Consider the following 23580-nt stretch of genomic DNA (forward strand, 5'->3'; position numbering starts at 1 on the left):
GTGTCAGAGAAAGGGACGTGGCAGGTCTGTGTTGCTAGTTACCTACAGAACTGCGTAGCTTCACTAGTTTTTTCAGACCCCTTTTGCTTGCGTAACTCTCAGGCACTAGTTCAGTACTTGCGAGAGGAAAATCCTGGTGACTGTACAGGATTTAGTATGGCTTTCGAAGACCTGTATTATTCCTCGCCGCATGACGGGTTGCTTAATTCCGTAAATGAGTGCATTAAAGAACAAGTGCCAGAGTCGGCTTTTATTGACAGATGCGGTGTTTCCACGGGAGCTTCTCTAGAAATGCTTTCAATGTACATGAAGTCGACGCTGATTGGATGGAGAGATGTCGTTTTTCTGCAGAAACCAGGCGTTTGTGTTGGCTCAAAGGTTGCCCCTATTCTTAGCAACATTTACCTGAGTAAGGTTGACAGCTGCTTAGAGAAAGCCTTAGGTGATAGCGTTATCAAGATATTTCGTTATGTTGATGATTACCTGATTTTCTGCAATTGGGAAGAATTCGATTCCGCTGCTACCTCAGTAAGTGGTCAATGTAATCTTTATGGGGGAGGATTATAGTTTACCAAGGAATTTCCTCAGCGACGCGTAATTCAGTTTCTTGACGTAGACCGGCATATGTACCCGACTGACACGTGGTGATACCATTCCTCAGCTTGCACAGGTCAGTTTTGTGTCTTGTTTCTTTTGCGCCGGAGTGCTCCCTTCAGTTGATCGATAGTCGGTGTTCGTGATGTCCACTTCTCTACTCTTGTGTCCTGTCTATGTACGCCTCACCTCCTTTTTTTTTTGCATAATGAATCCTTACCGACTAGCTCAGCTTTCTGTCGTTCTAATACGAAAAAAGGTACATCTAGTTAACGAACGAAAAGGGACTTAAACAGAAGCTCCCTAATATATTCAATTTGTGGAGAACTGGAGTGCCTCGCAGCTGCCTTTTTAGGTGCTTTTTTGCTGGCTGCAAGCGTCATTGCATGACTACATACTGCCTCGAGTTTCTTGTTGACGACGCACATCAGCCTCTGCCACCCAACGTTGCTTTGATGTGATTAGCATTATTAGGGTACTTCACGCACTTTTCGGGGGTTGTCTGTCTGGCGTTGTTTCTGTTTTCTCGCCAACTTGGGTCACTATGTATAGCACATGGTGTAGTGTTTAGAGCATCGCGCTGTTGTTGAACCGGGTTCGAAACCAATCATTGGGCCAACTTGCGTCACGGGCATGTGACATCGCATATGTGCGGCTCATCAGTTAACCCATTTCACGCCAACCTGTGGTTTTGGGAGTATGCAGTCTATGGACTAATAGGTAGAATATCGGGCTGCTGTGCTGATGGAACAGGGTCCGAAACCAACCATCGGAACAACTTGGTTGACTGGGTATGTGGCACAGGGTAGGCGCTGCTTTTCGATCAACATCTTCTACGAAAACTTGGGCAACTATGTGCCAGTTAGTATGTATGACCCTTCAGTGGCAAAAAAAAGTGTCATTTAAAATTTCTACGTTGCTGGGCGGTATCGAACCTGCGTATCAGACAAACGTGTTTGAATGTTATATTCGCATAAGCACGAGGCACGGACTTCGCTGCCCGGCGGTGAATGAAGCAGCGTGTCCAGAAGGAGGCGCCAGAGAAGGGCCCGGCTGCATACACATCCCATAAATGACGCAGCGATGCGGTGGCAATACGGTGTGTTGCTACATCGCTTCATGGCTACTCTCGTTAACGGTGACATGCAACGTGAGAGGATTTCTGCCGCAATTTCTTGATCTTGTAATCGCGTATTTCCTTCTCTCTATGCAAGATAGCACAGCAAATTGACGTCAATTCGTAATTTTTTTCGGCATCTGTAGGCCACTGACGGTCTTCAATTTCACAGGCAGACCCATTTGTCGTTGCCGTTGCGCATTGAGCACCGCAGTGGTAGCCTTCAGGCTCCTGTTGCATGCCCGAAATGCTGTAACTTACGGCGCTGTCATAGAGACTGAATGTATACGTACATTTGTAACGTCCGTAGCCGAGAACCACGTACTTGGGACAATTTTCTGTAGCAGACAACACGAACATTTCAGACGCACCCAGCTGCAGCAGAGACACGAAAGCTTAAAGAAAAGCTAAGATAACATCGCCTTGATGAAGGCCAACCGGAATTCCCGTGACACGTCTGGCATCGCGAATGCCGGGACGAACCTCGTTCGCCTGAACAGGTATGTCAGCAATTCTTAGGGTTTTCACCAGGTGTTCAGAAGCTTAAACACAGGGTTTGTCGACATCAAGGAGGCTTAGTTTAGCACGAATCGGAGCTGACTCGCACCTGAAGCTGTATACGCAGGCCTACCCCAGCTATGAACCGCTCAGCCTTAGCATTGTCGTACCACGAATAATAATAACAACGACGGTAACATTCATGTGCTGTGATTACCTTTGTACATTGAAAGAAAAGTTTGCATCTTCAATTACGCTGTATAAGAAATATAGAGCCCCCACTGAAGGGCATTCATGATCTAAGACGAACCCATATTGCTGAAACCCCGGCTGCCGCTCGGTTGACTAACCAGAAACATGAATTCCTCGTGAACCTATGTATACTTTCTTCCCTGTGCCTGGCAGACAGAGATGATTGGGTCAGACGGAACACGCGGGAGTTAACTGGCGGGGAACACAAAACACGCAAGCGTGCTGCATTGTTAAACACGCCCATATAGTTTAGTCGGGCTGTTCCCAACGTGCGCGGTGCACGGCAAAACCCGAATCGTGTCCACACCGGCCAAGGAGGGGTGATGTAGAGAACGGGAAACGGCGGTGAAGAAGCTCCTCTTTTCGGCGCGGTGCTCCTCGTCAAGAGGAGCTCGCACGCGAGTTCCAATTTAAAGCGGGTTGACGAAGCGAAAGAGCCAGGCGCGCAAGAAAAAAAGAAATAAAGAAGGCATACTCGGCGAAAAGTTGCAGACAAATGGAAAATATGCAACGACGAGTGCATTTTGGCAGTCTTTGCATGCGGATTCCTCAATCCACTTTTCTTTGACGCACCGCCAGCAGCGTGTGAGCCTCACCACGCAATTTCGGCTACCTTTATTTTTCGTTCTTCATTTGCTACGCCATATTTTCTTACTCTGACATTCAAGCGTATTGCTCTGTGCCCGTAAAAAGTAGCAAATCTTGAAGAGCGGCCGCAGGGAAAGACAGGAAATGAGCGTTCAGTGCCAGTTATGCCTCCCCACTTCCCTTGATTAATTTTGTTTTTCTGGAATGGTTACGTGCGCTGGTTAAAACCAGGGCTCCAAGTCGCGTGCGAGAGCCACTACTGTGCTCCTTGTTTTGATCTTCTCTTTCTTTCTTTCTTTCTTTCCTTCTTTCTTTCTTTCTTTCTTTCTTTCTTTTTGCTCTTTTCTCAATGCCTTCCTTCCGTCATTATACGGTTCTCGCTCATACGGGCGGCAGCCCTTCACGATACCGCAACGCCTGCTTGCCGATGGCGGGGCAAAATTAACTTACGGCGGCGCCTGCGAGTCTATATGTATGAACGCGCTCTAGCTCTACACAGCTCAGTAGCCTGGCAGCCGGAGGATAGGACGGAAAACAAGCCACCGCAATCAATATAGTATTGCTGGCATGAGGCTTGCGTGCATGCCACAGTGGCTTGCGTTGCGGGTACACACTCGGGCGATCTGCAACGTGCGGAGGTAGAGCATTGAGGAGAAGAAACCACTTGACTCGGCCGCAGAGGCCACGGTGGCGTAATTACGGCCGACCTTGAAAATGAGCCGCGAAAGCGCCTCGATACGGGCCGGACTTCCATGGGAGAACAAGGCGGCTACCGAAGGCGGCGCTGCCTTCAAACAAAGGCGCAACATGCAAGCGTGTAAGCGAGCGCGCCTGCAAGGGCGAGTGCAGGGTGCCCCCGACGCCAGGTAAACTCGGCCGGTGGTGGCACGTCGGGGTCAGAGGTTGGCGAGTGCGTGCGTCTACGTATAGAGGCTCGAACACTCAGTGCATGTATACATCTAGGTGCAAGTAAGTAGTGATGCGAAAAAAAAAAAAAAAACGAGAGAGGGGAAGGTGCAGGGAATATTCTCAGCGGTAGCAGGAGTCACTCAGAAGAAGCGGGATAACTACTGCAGGTGCATGCACGGATGAACACCGGGTCGACGACGCACGGATGCACGTTTATAACGTGCGCACACATTACAACAGTGCCCTGTTTGGCACCCGCTGCAGTCCGGTCGCAGAGGCGAGGAGAACAAGTGATGCTTCTGGGGCTACCATCGGGCCTGATTCGCAGTGCTTCGGCGCTGCTAATACGACTAATGGGGCGAACTTTCGTACTCGCGGCAGCCAGTGGAGGCATAACTGCGAGCCATTTCTGACCCAATTATAGCCGCTTAAATTTTCCTTTCTTGTTTCTTCAGTTCCTCCCCTGCCTTGGTATGTGCTTTCACATCGTGACAGGAAGGTTTCGATGGCTTGAGGGTACTGGCCGAGTCACGAAAAAGATATAGAATACCGAGAAATGACGGAAAGGGTGGCATTTACGTGAAAGCCTGTTCGCCAATTTCGATTTGCCTGAGAAAATAAGGGCTTCGGCTTAGTGCGCTTTATTTCTTTTTTTTTAGAACTTCAAATTCGCTATAGCGATAGGAGCATTTGTATCGCCTTAATATTGAAGAACACGTGAACCCCAGCCTATTCGTCAGCAATTGTGTCAAAGGAGAAAGTAGTAAGTTTGGTACGCAGGCTCCCCCATAAACGCGTATATACTTCGACACGCAGTTCTTACGTGTTAGAGGTAGGGTGAATTGAGTAAGGTGGGTGAGAATGGTATAAGTTGCATGTGAGGCTGAATATACAGAGCTTTTCATTTCTATCTTTTAGCATGCTACGCGCTTTGTTCTGCGAAACGGAGGTTTATGCGCTAATTCTTATTGTTGGGGAAGTGACAATTGTCACTTCCCCGCACTTCCCCGCGACTGCAGAAAATTAACTGTCACTTCCCCGCGACTGCAGAAAATTAAACGTCGTGACGCAGAATTGGCGAATTTCGGAATGTGCGACTGGAAACCTTGAAAAAGAAAAACTACATTTCACCGTTAGGTCTACATCTGTAACCGTTTACTATAAGTAGACAGAAAGAAATGCAGTAATAATAAAAGGAACCGACGCAGACAGAAGTATAATAGACTCATGCGCCCATGCCGTATTTCCATTACATGACAGCAATTTCGCAGAGCCGTCCAGAGCGCGAAGCAGCTATGCCGCAGGCCCGTACATCCGTAATCACAGCGCGATCGATTCCATTTGCCCATTGCGGGGTAAAAAAATCGCGAAGTCGTTTACCGCCGCGAAACGCCCCCTATTCGACACCCTCGAGCGAAGTGTACTGGCAGCTATGCGCGAGAAGTGAAGGCGACCCACCTATGTGCCGGAAATAAATCACACGTAGCCGAAGAAAAAAAAAAGAAGAAAAGAAGGGGGAGGGGATGGAGGGAGTAACCATAGGAACGCGACAAAGGGCAGCGCCAGCAAGGGAGGAATCAAGCAACAGGCGGTGCACACACGCATATGTGCGTATATTTATTTCTTCTTAATGCGGAAAAGGCTCAAATTTGCGGCACATTCAAAGCGCAGAACAGAGCTTGCTCGTAGACAAACGCTGCCACTAACACCACACGGAAGTCTTCAGCGTGAGGACCTCCCAGGAAGCGTGTTCATCGCCTCTCTAGAGATATAGCTTCAGCCAAAGTAAAAAAAAAACAAAGAAAACAAAGCTATCAGAAAATATGAGCCGTCGCGCAAACCAGGACCAGCTCGAAGATAGAAGCTCGGCTGATATCTGGCTGGCGCGAATGCGAGGGAGCTTCCCCATCTTTCTCCACGCCGACTGGCTCCGATTTCCGTGGCACCCAAAGCTGCATCTCGCCGATCTATAGCAGCCCTCCCGTGGCCGTTCTTTTTCATCCTTCTCCCTCCTTCCTTGCAATCTTCTGCGCCATACAAGAAAGAGGGGGAGGGGGGAAGGAGCGCTAGCACGAAGCCAGTTTCCTTTCTTCTGCTGTTCTCTTCTACCACGAAGCTGAGCTGTAAGTGTGAGATCCTTACAAAATCCATGGAGGCGGTGTGCGAAAATCATATATCGAGAGCAGGGGAAGAGAGTGGACAAAAATAAATGAGGAGATAAGCAGAAAAATAAATCCAAGCAAGACCGTTTTTCTTCGTCCGACACGCATGGTCCTCCACGCACACGCGGCTTTCGGCTCGTCTCCTCCCACTTCGAACACGTTGAGTGTAGCTCAGAAGTTCAGATGGAAACGGCACAAGTGTAGGACCTACAGGAGGAAGCGGCAGCTTTGACGCGCACTGTAACACAGTCATTCCTAGTTGAACGCGCACAGGAACGATGCCAATTACAAGTGTACACACAGCTTTTAATTGTGTCTCCCAGGCATGCATTTTGTCGGCATGTGCCTTGGTAAAAAAAAGAATCCAGCTAATGCATCAGCTACAACCGCCGAGAAGGTCAAAAGTTATTGCACGCAGCAACGGCGAAAATGGGTCTAAGCATTGCATGCTTCCTCACAAAAGCATCTTCTACCAGGTTGCTCATGTACTCTCTATACAACTTTTTTTTTTTCTGGCAGTGCCATTTCTCGTTTCATCTCGTTCTTCTTTGTTTTCTACCTGATCTGTGGTGTGTTGCGGTCAGTAATAATTTAGCCCCGCCAAGCTTCTCGGGTTGCTCGGGCAAGCGGGCGAGGAGGCAGGCAAGGAAGGTGACTTGATGGAGCGTTTTCTCGTGCGTAACTGAAGAGGGCGCAGCGCTGTGGTCAAGCCTATGGCACCTTGGTCTGCCCACCGTACCGGGCCATGACCGGGCCGTGGTGGAAGGAGAAATGGCCGCCGAAGAGGAGAAGAAAGCGACGCTGCTTAGCCACTGCGCCTCACCCTCCTTTCGTTGCCTTCCACACTGCTTTCCTTCTCTTTGCTGTTCTTCTACGTCGCGCTTTTTTTTTTTTCTTCTCCATAGTATACGGTGCGCAAAGCTCGCAGCGGTCATTCTGGGACTGGGGGAAGTCAAGGTCGATTTGCGGTTCCGCTTTGGGCGCCCAACTTGAACTCGGGGCGCACACACGAAAGGAAAACGCACGAAGAGCGACCACAAAGAAAGAGAGAGAGAAAAACATCTTCAAGAGGGACCGCCGGATACTGAGGGAGAGACCATCTTGCGCCTGAGCCAAAAAGCCAATGCCAGACGAGCACATGTCTCTGTTAATGGAAGTCTCTTCATTTGTACCGCACACTCTGTCTGAACTTCAGTCGTGGAATTCCTTTTGGGCTGCTCGTCCATGCGCTGGCGCGTGCTTTCGTGTCCAGTGAAAGCGCACAAACCGAGTGAAAATAAACACACGCGCAGTGGTGGTTGCTTAGGAGTGTCCCGTTTGAACCCGTCGCTCGCACGGATGTGTCTTTAGAAATAGGGAACGTTTGCAAATGTGCTGCAAGTCAGTCAATAAATAAAGGAAGCGGGTATTTGTCGAAGGTCTACCATATTATTCCTCCCAACAAATCCGCATGATGTTGCAAAGACGGACCGGAGGGCCTGAGGTTACTAGAGCGTTTGTGTAAGAGTACGTATATACACTAGCTGAAGTGTCAACCTTCAATGCGGAATGCCCCTAGTTCTATACTCTCTCTGTTCACATCGGCTGTGTCCGTACGGAGCTGTCTGCACACATACAGCCCGCTTGCGGAAGCAGAACCAGACTTGGATGCGAAGCGGTGCAACAAAAAATAATGCACTACGCTCGCATGTTTAATTACGACTTCCTCCCCTTGTTACTGTAGAACGCGAGTTCTACTTGATTTAATATCACTGTGCAGGGCATATTTGATTCAAACGACCTCGCTTCATTAAAGTGGTGACGAGCAACTACTATAGAATTTCATGAACATAAGTCTCAGCAGCGCGTATATGCCGCTTTCTCAGCCTGCGTGGGCAAGAATTAAATAATGAAACATTCGGAGGGGCTCGTTGTCTACGCTCAGATAGCCAAGACGCCGTTCTCGTTTCGCCCGCCTAAGTCAAGACGAAATTTTTGAATGCGTAAGGATTTCTATGCTTACCCAATGATAAAACTGCGCATCCGTCCGTCTCTCCCTCCCTCCGTCCGTCCGTCCCGTAAGACGACCACTTTCGACATGGCGCCCACAGCAGCGAGCAAATTCGGCTTCGTGCTGCCTCTCGCTTCAACGCCAACGAAGCGGCGGGAACACAGCGCTCACGAAGCTCTCAGCGCGCGCAGCGCTCTGCCACATTCGCAGATCGCTTCGAAGGTACGGACACGCGCGTATCTCTTCAACGTTAAGTAAGCGGCGAGAACATCGCGCGCAAGGTTATCAGCATTCGGCGCTCTTTGTCGGCATCGCGGATCGCCTTCAAGGTAGTACTGGTAGTACAGCCCGCGTGGCGGTGCCGTACGAAGCCGCCGCCTGACTACGCTTGGTCACGGTTCACAATGGGTCGACGCGGATGGATAAGGCGCTAAGGAGCGATAACGGCTTATAATGATCGGAACGTCATCAGCGCCCGTGGCGCCGCCATCTGGAGTACTTTGTTTGCGTCATCTAGACTGGTTGTACCGCCGTCCGCACCAGTTCGTGTCGCCGCCGCGCTGACGTTTTCACTATCCTGAACGAGTTTCATAACGTTGATAATGACAACGGGCTGTGCACATGTGGCGATGAGCAAGTGGCACAATCTTTACGCAAAGTCCCAGAGGGGTTTCTGCGCGATTTTCTTTTCTATTGCTGAAACAAAAAAAGAATACGAAACTGATGTTAAGCTATATTAGCCGAAAATAACGACCAGGATGATCACGACCGGCGTAATGTAAAAATTCGTTTCTTTCGAATGTATTCTATACTTATCACTGACCTCTGACGACTACTTCTCCTTCGGTTAATAACTGAGACCGTGCGCCTACCTAACCTACGTAAACCAAAAACACAAAAAAGGAATAGTGTGGAAACGTAATCGCGACGTTATTCCTGCCAGTGTATAATAGTGCATAGAGAATAAAGCGTATTCAATGAGAAACGCAACGAGGCTTAATGTAGTAAAAAAAAACACAAAAACAATATAAAACAGGGGACGTTCGTTTGTTTCTGTCTTTTAAACGTAAGCCCGCAGAAGATCATTCATAACCTAACAAGGTGCTACAGTGACTATTTGTCTGCTAACAAGACAAATCACCGAGAGAGCGCTCGCATTTGTAATTTACAGGTGGTGCAGCACTCATGTGTTCGCGTACGGCAAAATAGAGAGAGAATACCTATACCGGATTTGCCCCGTCCATAACCCTAACGCGATGCAAGTCTGCTCGGGCCTGCTGTTCTAAACCATGTTTCAAAAGAGTTGCTTTTCGCTGACGTAGATCCCGAATAGGATATATTAACCACATGCTGGGTTAGAATGTCCACTGTGCTTAGTTAGGAACTTTGCTCCCTCTTAACGTAAATAAGAAAAAGTCGTAGTTTCGACATTTTCTGCGAGAGAACATTCGCCGAGCTTATGCGAAGCCTTACGTACATTTATAGGAAGCTGCATCCCGGCCCTCTATTTGGGCTCATGAGACTACGTATATACAACTTTATTCTCTATTTCCTGTGCTCAGCAAAGCGCTGATTGGGGCTTTGCTCCTGGGAGCGTGAACAAGAATAACTCCGGACTGTATGCCCCTCTGCCGGAGGAGGCAAATAGAAACGGTATACTTCATGCAAATGCCGTCACTTGCTTTAGTCAACATGATGAACTTGCACAATTGCAATTTTAAACATAAGCAATACTGCTCGTAAATACAAAACTGAAAGCATGCTAGATCTTTTGATCTAATGTTGCAAATGAGTTTTATCCAATGGTATAACTACGTTCCTCCCGTCACGATCCACCGCGCTGCACATCGACGCAAAGCAGTAGCGTGCGCATACGAGCAGTTTGGTTATGCCTAGTTTTCCGGCAAACAGAGGCATAGCTAGTATTACAGGCACTGCTACATGTAAGTGGTACGGATGGAAGAGAGCAAAATACTGCTGCGGATAGATCCGCGGGAGTAACGGTATCCCGGCGCGTAGACTATGGGCGACCCGCGCGATTGCGCGTTCCTGCAAGCAGACAAATTGCGCCGAGAGGCTCCGCACCCACGGCACGCCCATGAACGAACGGTAACGTCCGCCGCTTCATCAACCGCTGTGCCGCGCGAGCGCTGCGAAGAACGCGGACTTGCGCACCTTGTATCGCGTCGGCTTTCCGCATGCTGGGCCTCCGCGGGATGCCTGCAATTCATTCTTTCTCTGTTCTCGGCATTTCGGCGAGGTGCTAATCAGCCCCGGCCTTCGGCGCGTGTGTGCCAGACAGGCACGCGTGCCACGTGTGAGGGCACCGCATGGCCGCCCGCCGCACGGACGTAAAAGTGTGGGGCTCATTTTGCATGTTCATTTCCTTTGCTTTACGCGCAGTTGCGAAGCCTAAACGTCGGTGCTATCGCTGTGACATGTCGCAGAAAGCAGCAATGCTTCCACACGCACAAAGCAGGAAACGAACGCGCTGCGGATGCCATGTTAGTGCGCTGTCGTTCAGTGCGTTGCAAGATCAAAACATGCTGGTCCCGATCGTCCCTCAGTAACAATGCATAACGCGTGTCCAGTGCTTAAACTGGATGTTGCGAACATATCCCAGATTTTAATGGACTGCTGGAAACTTTAAGCACTTTCTTTCTAATGCTATCAGGTTAGATCTTTTTTATTGCTAGAAAGCCGCAACTGCCATTGTAACCGTATTAACCAGTGCAACATGTGTATTATTTCTGTATACGCGAAAATGCACTATATATACTGTTAGAATGTCCTTCTCGCTTCAGTGTCTTTTGCCACAGGTGTTGGAAGGGCATGAGTTACAAACTGCGAAGGGTTGCTCCCTATAGCGACTGCTTAAAAGCAATGCCTAGGAAGACTAACCAGGATAAAGAAAAACATAGTCAGGACTAAGGAGAGCTATTCTGTTAAACTTAGACATGACGCTAGTGTTGTTCGGAGTTGCCCTGTGATCCTGGGACTAATGTATACCTAGTGTTGTTTCTGACATTGCCTAGTGGATGAGTCAATAAAGCGCGCAACCAAAGGCGAATATGAACGAGAGACGACAATCTCGAACCCTGCGCGCTGAAAGTTTCACATTTGCAATAGCTTCATCAGCTTTTCTCGTTCCAATTCTCTATAAATAGGGCGGAAGACCAGATTAGTTTCCTGGTTAAAGGGCGACTAAAGGCAAATACTAAGTCGACCTGGGCTGTTTAAATACCATTCCCGAAACCTCGCAACGCTTGATTCGCGCCAAGAAAAGGCTTAGTTTACAAGAAAAATGCATCTGAAGGGTCCGAATGCCTTTTTCAAAATTCAAATCTCCCGCCACCCAACCGGGAGGGTGGGGGGGGGGTGACATTGCATACGCCATCACCACCCTTTGCTGCCGTCGGTGAGAAAACGGCGCCACACAGACGGCGGTACCGAGCCAAGCCGGATTCGCCACTGCAGCTGCTTTTTGGTGAAGTGGTGTAGACCGTTCGGGCATCCCGCGACATCACATGGAAGTTGAATTCTCTGCTACTTGCAGTTTGTGTGAAAATTTTGCGAGCCAGCAAAACCAGCGCAGCGCTACGCAATAACAAAGCTAGTGAAACGCGAAAATATGGGCGGCGCAGAGTCGAGCGAAAATGAAACGTTTCGACCGCCTGCGTCGTTGTCAAGGGTAATTTCAATTAGTTCCGTTTTGTCAAAAAAAATGTGATAGAAATGGAGAAGTAGCATTTTATTTCGTCTTATAATACAATAAAAGGATGTTTGTTGCAACGAATGGTCAAGTCCTAGCGACAGAATTTAACTGAGGAGTGGTTTCGTAATCGGGCAAGTACTTAAATGTCCCGGGGGAGTCTCTGATCATGTCCTGAATTTACCTCAATTTCTCTATCATTAAGGCTCTGCTTGCGATAATATTGACGCCTTAGAGCTTCTCGAGCACTAATCTATCACTTAAGCTTCACTTAAAATTTGCCTTTAGTGATCCCTTAACATCCCAGCCTTTCCTTTTGCCGTTTCGTCCTCCTCTCTCACTAGCATTATGAGTTGCTCGCTTAATTGCAACTGATAGCTAGAAGAGCCTCGAAGGCTTGCGATTATAAACAAGTGTTCTGGGTAGAGCATGACTAAATTTGTTGTACAAAACTATATTAATCAAATATCGCATAATCACCATTTTACTATCAGGCGCAGCCTTTGTTGGGTATGCAAGATCTTTGAAGTTCTTATGTCACCGTGAACAAGCGCTGCTGTTTGCGATGCCCAACCTGATGCCACGATGATGAGCGCACTCGTAGAAAGGCATAATTTCTTTGTACCTCCAGTTTACATTTAAAGGGACACTGATGGGACATATTAGTTTAGCTGTGTTCGTAAACTACCCTTCCACATCACCAAACCAAGCCATTTATCACGAGAAAACACTCGGTATTACCAGTATAATAGATGCAAAAATGAAACACGGCCCACGACGCTGCCTTGAAATTCCTGCATCAACTGGCCGTGACGTCGTGGATTTTGACGTCGCCTGCTAAAGCTATAGTTAAGCCCTTATCGCTAAATATGCACTACATAGTATTCTAAGACAGTCAAAGACTGAAATTGGGAAGTTTCAATAACCTTTATTGAAGGACGACGGCCGGAATGCAAAAGCATTCTTTGCAATCCGTGACGTCACGCTGACGTAGCGACTCCGAAGTTCCGGCGCGAAATTCGAATATCATAATTTGACCGTCATTTTTCTGATGCACCGCAAAATCATCAAAAGTAGAGTTCTTCGGGAATACTTTATCAATCTAAACTGATTCAGTGTTTTTTTTCTTTGGTGTCCCTTTAGGGATAACACATGAAAAGGGTGCAAAATATCTAGCCGTGTATAGAGCGTGGCTTTACCATGGCGTTACCGTGCCACACGCTCCGTCTTTCTATTGAAATGGAAACAATCCATCTAATATAGTCACCTCGCGGTGACTTTTTATTCGCCTTTTATTATTTATTTATTATAAAACGTTCCCTTTCTGTATCTCCCTCGCTCTTTAAGTTAAAACTTTTTTCGCCTGCACCGCTGGTGTATGTCGTGTCACCCTCGTGATCGGCTGTCTTTCCGAGAAGGAGTTGTCTCGACAAACATAGAAAATTGCGTGCCTGATTGTGTGTTTCAAGCCCGTGTCTACAGGTGCAGCAGCCTGATGCTCTATACTCATTAGGCCACCGGCGCATTTCTTTTTTATACAACCGCATTTAACATAACACCCCCAAGAACATTCCCCAGTAAGCTTAGGGTAGAACGCTATAGCCACAAAGACATGACCAGAAAGATAGACTAATACCAGCTTCTCTCGGGCAAGCCAGCGCTTTAAGACACTTGGCGCGTAAATCCGGTAATAAATTTCGAACTCAGATTCCCTGCGTGCAGAAGCCGCCGCAGCCGCAGTAGCACTGGCACAAAACTGACTAGCAGTTAGTAGGCCTTGTTAAATGAAACTTCCTTTGTGGCATCCGAGAGTATCAACGCTGTGGTCGGCCGTGGCCTTGTGTCGCTTTTCCTCAGGGCCCAGAACCAGCTGCCTCGTGCTTTAGCACGTTTTAATGTTCAGTAAAACTTCCCAGTGCTTTGCAAGGTCCGCCGCCGTGTCCGACGATGGCCGCGACGCGTTTCTCACTGAAATCCGCTGGACGACTCTTATTGCGATACACCGTTTCATCTTCGCGACTCACCAAAACACCGCTCACGCCGATTCCCACAGTACGTGGGATCAGCATTTTTAGCAGAAAAAGGTACCCCAACGTTTAAGCCATGTACGCTGATAACAATCCGCTCGCCGCTTCTACTCAAACAAAATAAAATTTGAAAAGATCACTTTCGTCCCTTTTTGTAAAATATTTTCGAAGGGTTTGTCTGAAACTGGTATATACTATTCATATCAATGTATACAAGGTGCTTCAGTGAACACTCTGAAAAAAAAAATATGAAAATTACCTGTGGCAGATAGGACAATCATATACAGTTTTTCTGGACATAAGGTTTAGTTCGCCGGATTGCCACCACATGGCGCACTGGCCTTAAGCTTTTCAAACTTCCCGTGGTGACGTAGGGATGACGTCAACGAAACAAAAATAAAAGAAATAAAAGCTATCTATCCACGGTGAACTTCACCACAAAGCTTGTCCGGCTGGCGTTGTCGATAAAGAGCTCGGAGGCTTGAAATTACCGGCCATCCCAGGAACTTGAGTCGCGATGAGGCACACCTAGCAGTGATTCATTCGGGGTTTTTCAGAGGTTTCCCGAAAGACAGCCACGGTTTCTTTTTCAGCGTGACTGATGCAGAAAAAGCACGTGTATAAGGTAAACCTGACCACAGTTCGCCTTTTGTGATATTGCCATCAATAGTATGGCTCCGTGAGAATGTTCCTTGCGGTCAGTCCACTTTCCATTTTTATTCACGTTGTTGTTTCAAAGGCAAGCAGTTGAAAGTTTTAATGTCTATATAGCAGTGAACGTAGGCCACCGAAAGTTTGCTTGAGGCTCTATTCTCGACACGCATGGTAGCTTCACGGCCTCCATTATCCGTCATGTTGACTCTCTGATTGGCTGTCGAGAGCTCACGTGCCTTGAAATTTGTGCCGGGAAACAGAAGTTTTGCAAAATGTAATTTTGAGTCTTAGTGAAGGCGACGAAACGTGACGTTGAGCTGCAAATTTTATTGACTAATACATTTCTGTGGCCCTTGGCAACGGTATTGCGACATAAGCGCTTCGAAAAGAAAGTGAGCGATAGCGTGCAGAAGCCCTTGCAATGCATCTGCGATTTCGCGAATATGTGGTGGCGATCCAAATAGGCGCCATGTCCGCTTACTGAATACTGATTACTTACGCATCCTCGCTAATGAAGCAGACGACGGCTTGTACGCAGCAGACGACGGCAGCGAGAAGCTTTTTTGATGGAATAATCGTACAGCTTGAGCTAGCTGCTTTATTTTTACTGAGGAGGAAAATCGTTTTGCTTTATCAAGAAAGTTAAGTTCAGTCCCTTCATTTCAGTTTGTTAGGCAAAATGTCAGGTTTGTGCCGCGTTACGATATCTATCTCGAAACTGGCGTCATCCTGAGAATTCGTTCCAAGTGGATCCGCCTTGCGAACTCCACTGCTAGAATTTGTAAATTGGAATATGGGCCATAAGATAATTAGTAAAGAAATTAATTAGTTATATTTTGGCAATGAGTTGATTGTGTATTTCAGTTTATTGTGCAACTAATGTCCACCTCTTCGAGTAGACCAGCTCATGGACTAGAAATGTGCTAGCTGCCAGAGGCAATTAAAAAAAATTTTTTAAGGTGCTCAGTGAAACACCTCAGGATGACACCAATTTCGAGATATTCCTTCCCCAACTTAGCGGGGAAATATATTGGCGTTTCAGTTACTTTTGTGGTTCGATGAATAAAACAACGTTTTGTTAAGAATGTAAGTGGAACGACATCGCATTTTTACCGCAAGTTTGGCGGCGCATATCACGTAAATGCTGTCATCCACACAATTCTTTTCAAACGGATCCGCCTTTCGAGCTCCCTGGTTTGAATTTGTAAATTGCAATATTTCCCATAAGGTACTTAGTTAAAACTTAATTAGTGAATTTATGGTAGTTAGTCGATTATGAATTTCATTATTTCGCGCAAGTGATGTCCACCTTTTCGAGTAGACCAGCTCATGCACTAGAAATATGCTATCTGCCACAGGCAACCTATAAGAATTTTTGAAAGCGTTCGCTGTAACACCCTGTATAAGATATGTGCTACGAATACATTTTCCAGTTAGTATGAGTCACTGCTGTGGGCGTGTGTACATTTCACTCATGTGGTGTCTTGCACGTGCTGTTCTTATTCGATTCTACGAATCACCAACTAGACCAGGCCTCGACGTTAGCGTCTGAGCAATTTGGTGATCGCTGCGTTAAAATATAAGAAAACAATTCGGCAGAACTCATTTCACGATGACTCGACCGAAATGCCATTAGCACTCGAGAAATGTGGGGACACACCGTATTCCTGGAGTCATGTTTATTTAAAACGTGTAGGGGCCGTTCTGAGACTTGTTTCTTGGGCTATATGCGACATTCTCCAATATACTCCCACTTTGCCTACGACAAGAGCTTGTCAAAGTCGACCATGAGCATGGAGGCATGATGACGAATGTATGACGCCAACGCAATGACGACAATAGAATGGTGAGGAAGGAATGCGGCTGATGGAACGACAAAGGCGTTATAACGACCACGGTATGACGACAATGAGATGTCGATTCTGAAGCGTTGACGACGGTATAACGATGACAGCGTGACGATGACGATATGAAGACAATGAGATGACGATGAGTGTATGACGAGGTTGGCTGAAGGGCGACAGTAAGACGACAACCGGATGACGAAGTGGAATAGTATCAATAGCACAACCACGGCTGCATGACGATGATGGTATGAAAACGTATCCCTGATAACAACTGCGTGACGATGACACAATGGCAATGATGGTATGACAACGGCGGCATAACTGCGATTGAATCACGACAGCATGATTACTATAGAATGATGAACAAGGAATGAAGTCGATGGATAGACGAAGGCGGTATGACGACTAAGGCATGAGGACAATGGAATGACGTTAGAAAAGCTATTACGATGCTAAAACGACCACGTGACGACGATGGCATGAAGAAAATCGTACGACGATGTCTGATTCACGAAGATGGCGTGACGATGACGGCATGGCGACAGTCTGATGCCGAAGTTAGAATAACGACAATTGAATGGCCAATACAAGCCATAAATTGTCATTATCATCACAGTGGAACGACTTTGACGACGGGATCCCGATGGTGGTGTGACAATAAATACACGACGACTTTTGACGACGATGGTGTGACGATGAAGGCATGACGAGACTCGGGTGACAAAGCTAGAATGGCGACGATGCAACGACCTCTATAGCATCACGACCACGAGCGCAAACCTGGTGGCCCTACCTATTAGACAATAGGCCACTTGGTCGGTGTCGAAGGCCTGACGATGATGGCATCACGAAAGTTAGATAATGAAGCTGGAGTAAGGACGATGGAACGACCAAGGCGCTATTGTGGCCACGAGAACATACAGGTAGGCAACTTGGACCGCTGGGTCGTCGTAGATAGATAGATAGATAGATAGATAGATAGATAGATAGATAGATAGATAGATAGATAGATAGATAGATAGATAGATAGATAGATAGATAGATAGATAGATAGATAGATAGATAGATAGATAGATAGATAGATAGATAGATAGATAGATAGATAGATAGATAGATAGATAGATAGATAGGAAAAAGAAACGGGAAAAAGAAACGAAATCGTGCATCACGATAAGAGCGGCGTATATAGAGATTTCGGCGGTGAACGCATCTCGCATCCGTCTTTCGTTAAGGAGGTGAAACGCGACACAGCGTCACCAATGACCGCAGCACGTAAATCTTCGGTACCTTGTGTTGCCAACAGAAAGCTTTACTAAGTATGGACTCGCAACCGTAGCGATTTCTGTCCCATTGAAATTTTAGAGTTAAAAGAGCTTGGGGTTTTATATGCCAAAACCCCTTTCTGATTATGAGGCACGCTGTAGTGGGGGCTCCGGAAATTAGACCACCTGGGGTTCCTTAATGCGCACCTAAATCTAAGTACCACCGGTGTTTTCGCATTTCGCCCCCATCGAAATGCGGCCGCCGTGGCCAGGATTCGATCCCGCGACCTCCTAGCAGCCCAACACCATAGCCACAAAGCAACCACGACGGGTAAATTGTAGAATTAGTGCTCAGAAAATATTTTTGCGAATGAATGACGGCGCGGATGCATTGACTTCTTTCTTGTATCTTTTTTGTCAGCTAGGAGTGCGTGTATTGCATCTTTTATCATTGTTAACATGCAACGGTACTCACGCGCCAGGCGTCTAAAAGCACCCTAGCTTGCCCGTGCGAAGTTATTAAGGGTTTTTGTTTGTCTGTCTGTGGATGCGCCTGTGGCTTAATGCATGGAGGGCAGGCTGCTGCATTGAGATACCCGAGTTCTAAACCCACCACCAGACACGTTACCTCTATTATTGAATGACAGCTTGCACTCTGTAACACAGACGACGACGACGACGCAAAACCGCGGGGAGATTATAGGCACAGAAAGCTTCGCTGTAGAAGCGCATTCAAGAGGAGAAGCACTTGAAAGAGTGTTCAAGAGAAACGCTGACAAGCACTAACTTTTCGTTTATTCTGTCGCCTTCTTTATAACACCCTTGCCCTTACTGCGCCAGTTTTGTATACTTCAGATTTTCGCGAATGTCATCCTCAACGAGTGCGAATGACGCAGCGGGTGACTCAAAGTCTGTGGCATTTCGCTGCTAGCTGCGAGGACACGAGTTGGACTCTCGCCCTTGGCGGCCGTATTCCAATGGCAGTGGATAGGTATAACGCTTGTGTACAGTGCTTTGGGCGCACCATAAAGAACGTCAGATGGCCATACTCACTCCGGGGCCCATCACTTCGGCCTCTGTGTTGACCACTGTGTTTCTCTAGGACGTTAAGCGTCATCAATGAATCGCCCATTCGTAACTGGCAGTTAAGCGAAAGTTCCCTTGGATCGTGAACTGTCTGCCTGAGGGTAAATAGCGACGGCTGGTTTTAGGTAGGTAACTGGTGCGCTATGGGAAGGAAGACATGAGTGTTGAACGACGCATAAAGACAATGCTACACGATGTTTCAGGTACTACCGTATTGTCTTTACGAAACATCGCAGCCGCGATTGCTTGCCTAAGAGCGATTAATTTATGATGGGGTGTTTTTCACAAAGAGATATGTCAATTCCAAATTTTTCAGAGTTTGCCCAATACTGCACATAAGACTCATTGGACCGAATTCTCAAAGCTTTTCGTTCGGAAATCCTGTCGCCCATATGGCCAGCCGCCATCGCTAATGATATATCCATGATCACGATCGCTTGGCATCGCCTGCTACGAATAGTTCTCGCTTAAGTACTTTTCGTGTGAATACGTGCCCATTGTTTGTTCGGGCTTTGTTCTTTTTCATGCAAAAGCAGGCGCACCTGGAACATAAACATGCCACAGCAGCGAGAGAGTGGGATCTCCGCAATAATTTATACGAGCTTAGCTAGGTGTTTCAACAAGCTCCGAAAGTTCAACACACTGTCTTTCAATTCGTTAGTATTCTTCGGGTACTTAATTTCACGCACTTTCCGGGCGCTAGCAATCTGTATATGTTTGTACCTAACCGTTTTACTGCCTACTTGAGTCACCCAGTAGTCCATGGACTAATGGACAGCGCATCGGGCTGATGTGCTGAGGGAACATGGTTCGGAACCAATCCCCAGGCCAACGTGGGTCACTGAGTATGTAGCAATGTATACATATGTACCGCTGTTCCTGACCAGCCCTCTGTTCTGCATCGCGGTCACGCGTGAGACCAAATGGTAACGTTCAGAGAACTCCTCCTCCACTACCACAGAGAGTGGTTAAGCTACCCCCCAGCACGCAAAACACTGAATAAATCTCAATCCACCACACGGCGACTACTTAAAACGTGAACTCTCCCAAATGCCGTGCTATACCACCGCATTTGCCCCGATGCATACTCTCCACTTTGCAAAGCGTGCGAGGCCCGCGTTGATCTCGATCACATTATCTGAGCATGCGCTAGAGCCTCACCCACCAACACCCACCACACTAATACCACACGCATCATAACTACAGTGCGATACTTCGCTGTTCAGCTTGGACCCAGAAGAGCAGCTCTGGGCCGTCCGGATGGCTGAAGACGCCGCCAGAAAGGAAGAACAGGACGCCGTCTGAGGAACGTGGGGTCTGGGGGTTAGTCTCCCAACACCGGCCACCCCCGGACCCCATCAGCGACACAATAAAGTTTTATCTCTCTCTCTCTCTTTCAAGCACCTCTTTCACGCCGACATGGACCCCTGAAGATGCAGGACTGGGTAGGTACCCCTGTTCAATGAAACTCTTTGATGCCGACTCAATAGAATCCTACAGCATGGATTAGTCTACATAACAGACAAAAGAACTCAACATTACAAAGAAACTCTCGACCGCCGCGGTGGCTTAGTGGTTAGGCTGTTGGGCTGCTAAGCAAAAGGTCGCGGGATCAAATGCCGGCCGCGGCCGCCGCTTTCGATGAGGACGAAATGCAAAAACACCCATGTGCCGTGCACTCGTGGCACGTGAAAGATCCCCCGGTGATCAAAATTTATCCGGAGTCCTCCACTATGGCATGCCTCATAGTCAAATCGTGGTTTTGGCCCGCAAAACCCAAGAATTCAATTTAACAAAGAAGTTCTCAAAGCAACGATTCGAACAAAACGGCGCCTTCGCTTAAGTGTCGAAGCTTAATTTGGCAGAAGGAATAAAACACTCACATAAAAAAAAGTTCCTTCGAACCGGATCATAAAGTCCACTAACAGAATCATGTGATCACTAACATCAGCTAATAACTCCGACCGCCCTCGTTCCGAACTGCAAGGGGTGCGTGGATGCGCTGAAAATAGGCGGAGTGTATTTATTTCACGGTATGATTGCACTGAGAATAAACATTACTCTTGAGGAATACTGCCGCTACAGAATTATCTCAGCGATGGCGTGTCCCCGCCGAATAAATTTCCGGCTCCGGCGAAGTTCATTTCAAGGTTCTGTTGAGCCACCGAGATCAGAAACAGGAGGCCTGCATAATGATGATCCGCGGTCCCATGGGAGCATGCAGTCCGCAACTTGGGCAATGCGCTTCGTGATTGCACTAACCCGGATATCGAAGAGATGAGAGTATATTCACGTAAGCCTGCACGCGGACCGAGCAGGGAAGAGAAAAGGCGCGAAAAGGAGGCGTATCTGCACTAGTGTGGTGCAAGGGTAATTTGAAGAAAGCGGAACGAAGCCTAGTACGGCCCTCTTTAAAGGGTCCGGGCCCGATATCGCGTACCGCATGTTATAACGGTCGTTGAGAGGGGAAGGAACTACGTAAGCACCCGAACACTAATTAATCAGCCGGCGGGCGGCACACGCAATAAGCGCGTGAGCTCGCGTGAGGACGCGTATGTATATGGCAGAAAAGCCCTCGATCTCGGGCCTGCTCTGAAAGGGTGTGAGAGAAAGAAGGGTCCCTTGCCGAAGAACGTACGTGGCGGGCACGCTGAGTTCGCACGATTCTTGACCACCGCGTAATACTGTATGCCGCAGTTGGGCCGTGAAAATAAAAGAAACAAAAAATGGAACGTGATCTTCATGGTGTGATAAGCAGGGTGCGCGGTCACGCGCCGCTCCTGCGGGCCCTTTTACTAAAAGGAAGTAGGGGTTGCGATGAAGACATCAAGAGGACGCAACTGGCACGCCACGATCACGCACGTATAGCGTGCGCGCAGGCGTAGACTTCCACGAAGGCGTGTATTCCTCCCAATTGAGCGCATGAGCTGACGTTCGCAGACAATTCAAAGGATGTGTGATGGTGGACGACAGCGGTTGTGAAAGGCATCACAGTCCCTCCATTGCAAGTTTCGTTCAGAAGAAATACTGACTTCGCAGTTGTCTTACAGTGTCACCTTATTAACTGTCACCTCATGGATGGATGGATGGATGGATGGATGGATGGATGGATGGATGGATGGATGGATGTTATGAGCGTCGCCTTTCGAAAGGGGCGGGGGGTTGCGCCACCAAGCTTTTGCTATTATACTGCCTATTGTCCTACCTAGGTTAAATAATAAAAAAGAAAAAGAAAGCACTATGAACTCCCACAATCCAATTTTCTGATACCCTATTGCGAACTGTTCTTTTCTACATCTCCGTTTTTTTGTCGTTTCCCTGCTTTTCTTCCACCAATCCTACAATCGCCTCTTACTAATCGTTGTTGCGGGCATGCTTACTTTACCACTGCTCTCCCTGAACCCAAGGGCTTCAAGGACGTCAGTGGTGCCTAAATCGACTGCTGGGTAGACGTCTTCACATTCTAATAAAACATGCTCCATAGTTTCCCTATATTTACTGCAGCAAGCACTTGCTTCTTCTTCCTTCTTATAAATCACTTTATAGGTGCGTGTTCTAAGGCATCCCGATCTCGCTTCGAAAAGTAAAGAGGTTCCCTTTGAGTTATCATAAGTTGTTTCTTTCCTGATTTCGTTTTTTCCTCTTAAGTAGTTACTCATTATAGGTTTCTTTTCCATTGCCGCCACCCATGAGATTATTTCAGCCTCTCTAACTTTCCGCTTGACGTTCTTTGTTGCTGTGTTGCCCACCTTACAGCCTGCATACTTGCTGGTAAGCTTCCTAGTTTTTTTCCTGCACCGTGGATCAATATTTTTCCTGTACAGATACCTCAATACTCTCCCAGCCCATTTACTTTCTTCCATACTCCCTCAGTCGTTCTTAATACTCAATTTTACTGCAAGCTTCCCTCACTTCAAAACTAGTCCAGCCCATATCACCCGGCACAGCTTCGTTTAATGTAGTCTTCCCGTGAGCGCCCAGTGCGAGGCGACCCACTGACCTTTGGTTGCCATCGAGTCCTGATTGTAGCACTGATTTAAAGCAAACAACCGCATTTCCAAAAGTAAGTCCTGGAACCATTACACATTTCCAGATACCTCGTACCTATTGTATCCCCATAGCGCTCTGTGCTTCATTAAGGCTGCATTTCTCTTTTCCTTCACTGTTATTGTTTTTTACTGTTTCCATATATCTACTGCCTTCGTTTATCCATATACCAAGGTATTTATATTCTGTTACCCGAGGTATTTCCTGGCCCTGTATCACCACTGTCTGTTCACTGTTTTGATTGAATACCATAACACCTGATTTTCTAACACTAAAGTTCAAACCTAAATTGTTGCCTTCCTGTCCACAGATATTAGCCAGACGTTGCAAATCACTTTGCTTGTTAGCTAGCAACAAATGTCGTCCGCATAAAATAAGCCCGGAAGCTGCTGCTCTACTACTGTACCCGCCTGTTTGCATGAGAGATTAAAGTAGATATTACTTTCTTCTAGCGCCCTCTGCATCCTCACCATGTACATCCTAAACAGCAGTGGGGATAAAGGGCACCCCTGCCTCAGTCCCTTGTTGATATGAACTTTCTCCTCACTCATCATTCCTTCCCATTTAACGCAAACGGTATTTTCTAGGTAAATCTCTCTCAAAAGCTGTAGATAATCGTCGCCTAAGCCTTCCCCTTCCAGTGGCATCGTCTGGAATCATCGCCGCGAGTGACGTGAAAAGTTTTATCACGTAAAAGTACTGAATAATGACTGAGTTGGTTCGCATTCTATATACTGACGAAGAATAGTCTATCTCCATCTTCATGTGACTGAGTCGAGAGTGCGTGATCGAGTTCGGCTAGGAACAATCTTCCGTTGAAACAAGGAGGCCGACA

General features: G+C 47.4%; 1 protein-coding gene and 1 long non-coding RNA gene across 3 annotated transcripts in view; one reads left to right on the plus strand and one right to left on the minus strand.

The window, feature by feature from the left end:
- LOC135907476 (uncharacterized) overlaps positions 1-8488 on the minus strand; it is a 268272-nt gene extending 259784 nt beyond the window's left edge. For both annotated transcript variants that reach the window (XR_010566012.1, XR_011507782.1), the window contains exon 1: positions 8123-8488. This is a non-coding gene — a long non-coding RNA (uncharacterized lncRNA). The remainder of the gene's footprint in view (positions 1-8122) is intronic.
- LOC139048582 (uncharacterized) overlaps positions 1-23580 on the plus strand; it is a 303847-nt gene that overhangs the window by 69054 nt on the left and 211213 nt on the right. The gene's annotated exons all lie outside the window — the stretch shown is intronic.

This window comes from Dermacentor albipictus, chromosome 1, assembly GCF_038994185.2.
Source record: "Dermacentor albipictus isolate Rhodes 1998 colony chromosome 1, USDA_Dalb.pri_finalv2, whole genome shotgun sequence".
In the NCBI taxonomy this organism is placed as follows: Eukaryota; Metazoa; Arthropoda; class Arachnida; order Ixodida; family Ixodidae; genus Dermacentor; species Dermacentor albipictus.